Genomic DNA, 10742 nt, shown 5'->3' on the forward strand with positions numbered 1-10742 from the left:
CAAACATAACTCAGCATTTGCTTGATGTTTTTCATGTTGGCATCTCTCCTGCATGGAGCTTTGAAAATTTATCCTAAAACGTCAGGCAACTTCAAGGCATCTTGAACTTTGAAAATTAAAAGAAAAAAAAAAATCTGTACTGAGATACAAATTCCACCTTCTGTCAGGAACTTACTGATTAAAAAACTCTTTATAGGTTAAGCCAACCATTACATTTTTATGTTGCTATATATTTCACAACATAAAAAATAAAATATTTTCTCCATAAAACCTTTCAAAACCGTAAATACTAGCACACTCCACAGCTCCAGACGAAGTTGCAATTTATTATTTATCTGTTTTTATATTCTGCTATGGTATCTTTTCCTTTTATAAGCCTGGCAAGTTTCCCACTGAAGTTTCTTTGTCAGCAGTTATTTTAAACTATAGCCCTTCATACACCATGCTACTCTTGTGCTGAACTGTCCTCAAGAACTAAGTGGTTTTTAGGGGTGATGTGTCATGGTTTGGGGAGACACAACAAACTCTCTCAGTTAATGAGCATCAAGCTTTCTAAAATTCAGGTGCACCATTCTGAACCATACTTAAATTCATGCTGATCCTGATTTTTTCACAACTGTTTCTTCATTCACACTGCATTTGGTAAATAGACACAAGACAAAGTTCAAGTTTTTGGGGGCAAATTTTGCCAGACAGTTGCATCTACTCTCAGAAGAGAGCATAAAATCCTGAACTCAAGGTTCTCTACCTGGAACCTCTCTCTGCCTCTCTCTCATCTAGAAGACGAGCCAAAGAATGGCTTGTGACACCAGGAGTGCATTGAAATCTCTGTAACATGGAAACACAGAGGCAGCCCCTAATGTCCTTAAGGCTGTTCCCCCGAAAAGTGCCCCTGGATGTACCTGAGCCCTACCAGAACAGGTAGTTTTTCCTGGTGAGTGATGGATGCCTGTCTCAAATCAGTCACCACATCCAATAAGTTATGTGTTTGACTGTCAGTGACAGTGGCAAAAGGCCCAGGTCAGCTCTCACAGAAAATAGAATTAGAAAATAGGCTGTGATGGTCAAAAGAGTCAACTAAAACTCTCCTTTGTCCTGGCCTGGGAGGATCAGGAAAGTACTGATTAATTGTGCTTTCTGGAAATTGCACACTGATGATCTTAAAAATGTAATCTTTTATTGAGGTTGCTATTTAATAACAGGGGAATTGGGAAGGGGTTAGCATGTCTTAAACTAACTAGACCTACTGTGAAAATGATACACCCCAAATCAGAGCTGAGGCCCACCTGGGCCCACACCAGAAAAGTTACTGCAGACAAGCCTAGAAGCTGTCTCTTCTCAAAATTCATTTTTAGCTTATCTGTTCATTTATTAAAAAAGATTTGTACTTGGTTTATATTTTTGCTGAACTTTCAGACATTCATTGACAATTGACCAGCTGGATACTTGTAGGCACACAGTTCGTGGTGGCTGGGAGTGGGGCTGTGGCCCAGCCCCTCATCCCTATTGACAGCAATGAGCCATGGAGTGCCCAGGGGCACTGAGCAACCACCACAGGGAACAGAGGGCACATAGGTGCAGTGCATCAACCTGAGGGGATAAAAGGTTGGGCTAAAGAACAAGAAGGACAGATGCTTAAAGCCTTCTGAAGAGGTAAGGTGCTATGGTGGTATGAGGCTTTATGGGGTGAAGCCTTCTGAAGTTGTATGATGATATTTTGTGTATCTTGGCCTTCTCAACTGTGACAGATACTTGAGCAGTAGTTGGAATAAGAAAGTAGAGTTTTGAACATGAAAAACATGAATGCTCAGATTTTCTTGATATTTAGTACTCATACCTCTCAATTTGTTGAATGTGTTTATTAGACCTCCATATTATCCCTCACCATTGCTTTGTCACTAAAAACCTCTTGTTCGTCAAGAGGTATGACTTTGTGCTGGGTATTGAGTAGCAATCATGCTGCAGTTGCATGAATTGCCATGGAACTTGGAGCTGGAGAAACTGCTTTTGAGAGAAGAATCTGAGGATTTTGTGCTGTTACCCACAGCCATTCAGCTGACTTTAGGTTTTAAGAGCTAGTTTTCAAAGTTCTTTGGTTGTGTATATAAAAATACTTTACTGCTGATCTAAAACCAAGGCTGAAACAAAAATCCCACTAATTTCCTGAGAGACCAAGAAGGGTCTCTAGAACTGAGACAGTTAACAATAAGTCCTGCTACTCTTGAAAAAGAAGAAGTAATGAAAAGATAATAATTTGACTAAGACAGAGTGTTGAAATGTTGATAGAAATCTAACTTACATAATACAAAGACAAATGCAAAGGATTAAAATACCATATAATTTTGAAACCATTACAATATGCCTGAGTGATTCTTTATTAGGGAGCCTCAAAAAAGCATGTAATTTCTTCTTCTCCAAAAGCTGTAATCTCTCTGCTGGGTGTGTTAAAAATGACATTTCAACCTCCCCTGTGAAAGTCTTTGATTTTGTGAGTTTCTGTCAGGCTGGTCTCATTACTTTAATGCATTTTGTGTATATTGTAATAACATAAATGTTTTAATGCATTTCTTCTCAGATCAATCTGGGCAGTTATCTTTAAATCAGTCTTGTGTAACGTTAGGTAAAGAAGTTATAATTGGATCAAGGGGAGCTATTGGCAATGAAGAAGCATTTAAACTTTATTTTGCTCATTTCCCTGTAGAAGAACTTGCAGTAATAGACTTCTGAAAACTACTCCTAGTTATATTTTTTAGTTCTTGACTTTTAGAAAACACTTATGTGAGATAAATGAATTTGGAAATGAGCATGAAGTGCAAGCTATAATGCACATCTCCCTCACAAATCACTTGCAAACCATTTTTATAAAATGCAATTAGCCATGTACAATGATGGCAAGAGACATTCTTTTGAACAACTGGAAGCCATCATACTCTACCTGTCAAGAAATAGCCTCCAGAGAGCGTGGAGCTGCAGAAGAGAAACCTCACTGTTCTTTAAAAAGTGAGGCTGATTCCCTATAATTATTAGAATGAGGAATTTTGTTTGACAGGTGGCATCACCACCCTTTGTACAAAATTTCTAACTCAGTATGAAGGAATGGAATACAGTCAAAAAGACAGAACTCTGTGAGGTCTTGGAAAGCCTCACATGTGCAGTTTTTTGCAAAGCATAAAAGCCTGGTCCCCTCCACTGAGCTTGCTAAAATATGTCACTGAGTACCAGAGCACAGTGTTGCAAGTATGGTCTTGAAAACTACTCAACCAGCACAATGGCCATTAGCACTATTTGGAAGCAAATATCACCATTGATAAGGTCTCTCCAATTTATATATACTCTTATATATAAAGGTGATGACAGCCTGATAATATTTAACCTCCTATCTTGAGCATATAATTGAAAATAATAATAAATTACTGAATATAAGAGGGATATCTTGAAGTGCCATTATAACCACTCACATGCCATTTTATTGCCATGTGAAAACTCTGCCTCTGTAAGCCTAGCATCACTCTAATGAAGTAAATACCTTATTCATTAGAGAAGAATAAAAGCTTGAAGCTTTTAGAGTTCAGCTGGGCATAATTTACTGATGGTAGCAAAAAAACAATAGAAAAAGGTCAAATTTTCTACTTAAGCAGAACCATCAGCCAATTACTTAGTGGTACATCAAACAATAGCACCACCATTGTCTCCAGAAACAGAAAGGTTTACAAGTTGTGTATATTAGCTAAAGCCCTTAAATTGGGTTGAAGATGTGTGAAAACAGAGTTATGGGTTTGACCCGTGGTTGTTCCTGAAGCTCCTTATTCCAATGGCCACTAATTTCAGTGCTGTACTTAACTATTATCTAAATTGAATACTCAAACCCAAATTTAGACCACCGGGTGCTTGATGCTCACACACAGCAAGTTCCTTTCTGTGGATTTTTGCCAATCATTTATGTAACCCCTTGAGTGCACCCTGAAGGGCTCTTGGACAAATGCTGATCAATAACCATAAAAGGGTTTCTAAAGCGATAGCTTAACACCAGCACTGTCTCAGAGCTGGCAGAGAAAGCCAACACACATCAAGGCCAGTGTTCAACCTGATCTAACCACAGTAATTGGACACTTCAGCTGTGAGCCTCATGCCTGTGGCCTCCTGCTCAGTAAGGACAAGTTTAGCCTTTGGCTTAACCTCTGGCAAAAACCAATCTGAGAACTGTCATTTAATTCCACAGATTCATATTTCCTATCCTTAGGGATATGCTGTATAATTTACAGGAAGTATCACTTGCTGAATCTCTGTTTTTTTGACTTTAGGAGCTTTCTAATGTTGCCAGAGAATTCTTCCTTTGTCTGAAGGCTGGCAATAGGTTATCAAATAAGAGATCTTTAGAATCCACTATTTAGCTCGGATGATTTGGCCATTTACACCATTTATTAGGACAAGGAACTGGGTTTTCCTTCTCTTGAAAATTGGTTTATCCAAGTGAAAAATTTTTCTATGTAAATGTCCAGTTCTGCTGGGCTAAATGTACCAGTCCTAATTGGGAAAAATTATTAGGAGATGCCTGTGGAGCCAAAGAAGGGGAAAACTATCAGAAACCATAATTCAATATCGATGAGACAAAATCAAGGAAAAATATGTAGTGTGTTTGTGGCATTTATTGCTGTTGTATAATGAAGGATATAAGGGTTGCAATGGCAAGCCTCAGAGTCAGCTGAAGGGGCCCAGTGTATAAACTACCAGGAGACTCTAGGAGATGCACAAGAACAGGCAGATGAACAGGGAGTTAAGTACCTTTAATACACAACTTAAACAACTGAGCTGGTCAGCAGAAAATTATCTTAAAGACTAGATAAAAGGTTTATTAAAAAAAATTTAAAAGAAGGGGAAAAAAGAAGGGGGCTAAAATACATAGTCTGCTTCAGTTTTTGACTCTTAACTGCCTAAAACTATTGAGAATAGAAGCCAGCTTCTAAAGCATTAGGCATCCTTGAGTGAATGAAGTTTTACTTTCCTATTGCTGAACACAAAGTACTGATGGGTTTGCCTTTGTAGTGTGGCAACTACATCCATAGGTTCTCTGCCCAAAATCAAGATAAATTCCTGCTAGTCAAGATGCTTTTTCTTCTTGTAGTATCTTACACTTAGCCAAGATTATGACTCCTTTATATATGTGCTTTTATTTGTACAGCTGCTGGCATAGCAGGGAATCTGTAGGCACTGCTGGTTTGTTGGTACATTTTCATGTACATTGTACCATTTTCATGTTCATGTACAAATCCACAGGGGAGAAGATAATGGTTTTGGAGTTACATCACTTCTCCTTTCCATTTCTAATATGAATTGAAGAGAATTCATTGGAGAGAAACTGGGCTCAGAGCAATAAGTTATGGATCAGCAGAGCCAAGGGCCTAAAAGCAGCAGATCACTGGGGAGAGTAGCCCATATAGAAGTTTTTATTTTCTTTTCTAAGCTAGAGCATTCCCTGGATCTCCCTGGGTGGCAGAGATGCTGGAGGTGAAGAGGAAGAGAAGAAAGACCTTAGCAGATCCCTTAAACTCTCCATGAGACTGGTCTTAATTTTGCTGAATGCTTAAAAGGCAAAGATGTGATTGAACACAGGAGGAAACATCACAGATTCTTTGTGTGCACTTCCACAAGAAAGTGGATACATATATAGGTGAGAGAATTTATTTTTAATGTTTACATCAATTAATAAAAAGAGCACCTTGGGTTCTACCAGCTTGAGAAACAAAAGATTTTTCCTTTTGTCATATATTAAACTATAGCTTTACAGACCTAGGGAACTTTTTCATTTTGCTGTATTTCACAAACAGTTCAAGAGTAAGCACACACTACTATCCTTTCAGAGTAAAGATTGTAATTAGAAGAAATTTAAAGAGTTCTACTTGACCTTTAAAAGCTGCATGCTTAACAGACCTATTTATGATTGCAGACACATCAAAAATTCTACTTTGCAGGTATTTATGAAAACTGTGATCACACCAAAAATCTTTTCTTTCTTCCTGCTCTAAACTGGGACAATGCTTAACTATGTGGGTGAGCATTGCACAGATAGGAGAACTTTGCCTGGTTTCTTTTCAAGTGTCCATGTATCCTGCTACTGGAACACAAGCAACTAGGACTATGAGTATGTAAGGCAGCTGTTAGAGCTAGTTAAAAGAGAGAGGTGGGAGGTTGGATAGATTTTGCTAATTTTTTCAGCCAACAAAGGCTTTCCTGTGGGGAAAGTGTGAAAAAAATCCCTGTGTCAATTCCCTGAGCATAAGCTCATTTAGTACATGATCTTCCTTTTCCATATGAACAAATCACTAACTCTGACTCCTGGGACAAAGTCTTGGGCCTAGGCAAGGTCCAATCCTTGGCAAAATGCATCATTCAAGCAGAACTTTGGGGCACAGAACTGCAGGGAGCCACTGCAGTTCTGTGCACTGTCACTCCTGTGAGTGTGCATTTTCAGTCTTCTTGGGAATACAGAAGACTTTCTTCATACTTTGAAATGCTGACATTGGCATAAATCCAGGATGAAAATTGCAGCACAAAAGGGAGATGTTTCATAAAGCTATAAGTGATTGAAAACAGGGAATTACAATGCTAACTACTTTTGGAGGTTAATTATAGAAGCTGCTACCAGGCATATTCTATATATACCCACCCTCTTTTCTGGGAGTAACAAGAGCACTTTCTGTGATCCTGTTATCATACTGAAACAGGAATTCTCATCATTTTGTATTGTTAACTGTATTTTGATACAGAAATTTGTCTCACATAGGGAGCATTTGCAATTCAACAGACCAGAAGAGGCTTTTTCTCTTCATGACTGCATAACGTATCTGAAGTAGTGCAAGTATAGCAGTGTTTTATTTATTTGACCACCTCTTAATAGCCAAAACTGGGACTAGTTGTCTTTCTTGCGCCACTTATCCACAACAGACCAAAGTTTGAAGCTGCACGCATTTAATCTAATATTTCTCTGACTTTGGGGGCATTTCTTGAGCCCAGTTTCTTGTTTTGATATGAAGAGGAAGCTGCATTCTGCATACGCACAGGGACCCAGCAGCAGAACAAGAACAGCAGCACACAGAGGTGGTACCTGTGCTGGAGTCAGACCACAGGCAGGGCTCTGAATTAACAGTCTAGAGTGAGTTTTCCTCTTTTTCTCTGCAGCCTTGGGCAGTTGGCTCAAGCAGAATCTGTGCATTCACTCAGGTTGCACTGCAGTGATCACATCCAGGTGTGCTGTGGTAACCTGTGTGAGGGCAGCCCATGGCCTTCACAACAGAAATTCTTTTCACAGTTCTAGGAGCCCAAATGGCCAGTTCATTCCATGAATTTCACAAATCAAAAAAATAATCTTTTGCATGCTCTTGTAAGTATTTTGAGTATAAACATGGAAGAGTAATTTAGGAAAATGAAATTTTAATGGTATGCTGGTAAGTCCAATTTTAAAAATATGAAAGAAATATTAAGCTTACAGCAGGACTTCATTATCTAATCTTTGGCAAGACATTCTGAGGTAAGTTATTTAACAGCTATCTTATTTAGACTTTTAATGAAAGCTCTATAGTCTGCATGTTGATTATATTCTCATTTTTCCATCTTCCTTCATACAATCCATTCAGTGTGATATATGTTGGCTGTAAATATCTTAATATCTTGCTACCAATGGAAAAACTTACATAAGGGTGACTGATCTAAAAACTGATAACCACTTTAGCCTGGACACATGTTCTTTTCCCTCCCTCTATCATAAAAATCTATCTTTCCTTAAAACAGTAAGTGTGGTGGCTCCCATTGAGTTGGAGAACCCTATTTGGAAAATTCATAATTGAATTTGTGAACCCTTCTCACATTGCACTCTAAAAATGTCAAAAGATAGATATGTCTGATCAGCCCATAATTGGTCTTTCACATATTTCTTATGTCAAACATTTATAACTAGCATAAAGCTCTTTTGTAGACTATTTTTTCCAGAATTAATATGACACTTTTGAAACACTATAGCATAAAAACAAGATCTGTTTTTTACTGTATCTTCTAATCTTACATAGCACAGAGGGGGGGAAGTCCATTTAATTTACTGTGATTTAATGAAAATATATTGACACATACACAAAAAGTTAAAGTCAGCATGAATTATGTTCTTAAGCCTCTTTATAGCTTTTTAAAGTTTTATTCTCAACATGTAACTGTTTTACTGGGGAAATGTTAATAGCAACATGCTCTGAGGAACCTGCAGCTCTGGGATGTTGGAGAGAATCTCCCTGATTGGTATCAGAAATCTGACTAGAGATCAAAGCATGCACATACACTTTAAGTTTAAATATCAGTTAAAAACAAGGTTAATTGCTGTATCAGGCCTCTCATGAGGTGGGAGGCTAACCAGAATTGAACTAATTTAGTTTCATGAAGGGATTTTTACTTTTTAAGGGATTTATTAGAATGTTGCTCTCAGGTTACATGTGAGAACAGTTTTCTTGTTAGACCTCCATAGTAGGTAATGATTTCTCAGACAGCTCTGAAATTCACTGCTTTGAACAAAGCAATGACTCTTTCTTCACAGAAGTGATTAAATGTGACCTAAAATTATTAGAACTCCCAAAATATGTAATTTTTGAAATGCCAGTGAAGGAAATCACTCACTGTATCATGGATATCTTTCATGTAGTTTCCTTCTCCCCTTTCTAACTACTATGCTTTTACATCACAAAAAATTGTGCTTTCCATTTCTAAAGGGAGATAGTAGGGATGTACCTGGTCATATTTTCCAAAGAATTCTACTTTTTGAGCATTTCCATACACTTATAAAACTGAGAAGATTATAGAGTTAAAGTTACTGTATACTACCAGAATAATCCCCAAAACCTATTTTAAATCAATGTCTGTTCTGATTTCTCCCTAATCAGATTTTTTTTTCCCTTTAACTTTAGGCTGTAGATCCATGAAGAAAAACATTAGCAATTGCTCCCTGGGGTTAATACAGTGCTTCAAAGAAGGAGCATTTAATTCCCATAAGCAGAGAGATGATTTAAAGAAATCCTGCAAATGATGAGCTGAAAAGAAAGAAGCATTTAACAGGGCAGAAATAACAGGTTTCATTGTTCTGGCACCAAGAAATTGTGCTGTGCAGTCTGGAGCTCCATCTCCTGGTGCTTGTCAAAGAACTAAAATAATTTCCAAGTGTCCCCTAATCTAAACACAGGCACCTCAGTGCACCCAAGCCATGATGCAGAGGCAATTGTGAGCTCCCTCACCCCAGAGCAAATCCAGATTTAGGTTTGTAGCCCCTGTGGACAGGGAAACACAGATTTGAAAATGCCTTTCCAAGTCACTCTGGATTCACTAGAGCAGTTCCTCAGCTCCTTCACTATGGGCTGGGCTTCAATAGAGTAATCCTGCATTCAGTGAAATTCGGTTTGTGCACATCACCTCCCTCACAAGTTTTGGGCAGGTGGAGACTGCAACTGTGCTAAGCACTGTGCAAAACAATGACAATTAAACAATCCAGTGTATTTCTGTAGTTCTTTATTTGTGGGATGCTGAAGGAACTGCCATCTGAATGTCAGAGTTTTGTCTAGTAAATAACTATCTGAATTTCTCATTCAAACTTTTTATTGTATGTCCTTTTTTAAGTAGATATTTTAAAAAATATGTAACAATGTATAATTCTACATGCCACTTTTACCAGAGTTTTCAAAACATGATTGCTACTTTACAAAATATCATGTGGCATGGGGAAATACCATACAGGTGAGGCAAATATACAATAAACAAGTGAATGTAATACAGGAGGGAAGAGATGGGTCAGGGTTAGGATGTCAGTTGGAACAATGTCAAAATGGCAGGTTAAGTTAATTTTTTCTATCCATCACCCACAGAAGCAACCTTAATAGGAAAAACACTTCTAACAATTCATTTCAGGAATATTTCTGAATATTAAAATTGACATTGTTATGAGTATTGCTTATTTTATTAGAACCTTCCTCTGTCATCTGGCCAGTAAATGTATCCATTCTTATTTATGGTTGTATTAATTTTTCTTCATGAATAGATTCAGAAATGAATATCTCATCATTTCTTAAGAAGGATCATTATGTGAGTCACTTAGGATGTTTTTGCTTCTATTTAAGTATTTATTCAGTAAATAAGCTATTTTATTCAGCCAATCAAAAATGCTGTAACTAAAATACATTGCTGCTGCTGCATGGTAGCTGGATCATTAATCTAACATAATGTCTTCATTTTAGATACAGGCTTTTTATCAGCAAACCTAGTCAATCCAATAGTAAAGTTCACAACTCATCTATTTTTGTTTTATTTCTTCACCATTTGCCTGCTTACAGGAAAGCTAAATCTGTTCAAGAGAAGACTCTTATGAGAGAAACAGAACCTGCAATGAGGGATGGAGGTTTCTGGGGAACTGAGTGGTACCAGTGAGCTGCATTTAGTTCAGGTACCTGTCACTTCAGCACTGCTGGCCAAGTGCACATTGCCCTCCCCATTTCATTTGCTATGACAGATTATTGAAAAGTCCTGCTTTGCTATCCCAGTGCAAAAAGATATCAATATGACCAATTGGAGCCAGTTATCCTACTGTAAGAACAGACATTGCCCTGTAATTTGGGATAGCTGCACCCAGCTGCTTAGTAAAGTAAGTGCTCCCATTTCTCTTTCAGAATCTACCCTTAAATTTCATTGACTTAATAGCACATATGTTGAACATAAAGAGGAAA

The 10742-nt window shown here is 37.8% G+C and overlaps 1 long non-coding RNA gene across 1 annotated transcript in view; it reads left to right on the forward strand.

Moving 5' to 3' along the window:
- LOC102070546 (uncharacterized) overlaps positions 1–10477 on the forward strand; it is a 182643-nt gene extending 172166 nt beyond the window's left edge. The window contains exons 7-8 of the long non-coding RNA XR_003381291.2: positions 5462–5668; positions 10353–10477. This is a non-coding gene — a long non-coding RNA (uncharacterized LOC102070546). The remainder of the gene's footprint in view (positions 1–5461; positions 5669–10352) is intronic.
- Positions 10478–10742: the final 265 nt, after the last annotated feature.

Source organism: Zonotrichia albicollis, chromosome 10 (genome assembly GCF_047830755.1).
Source record: "Zonotrichia albicollis isolate bZonAlb1 chromosome 10, bZonAlb1.hap1, whole genome shotgun sequence".
Classification (NCBI taxonomy): Eukaryota; Metazoa; Chordata; class Aves; order Passeriformes; family Passerellidae; genus Zonotrichia; species Zonotrichia albicollis.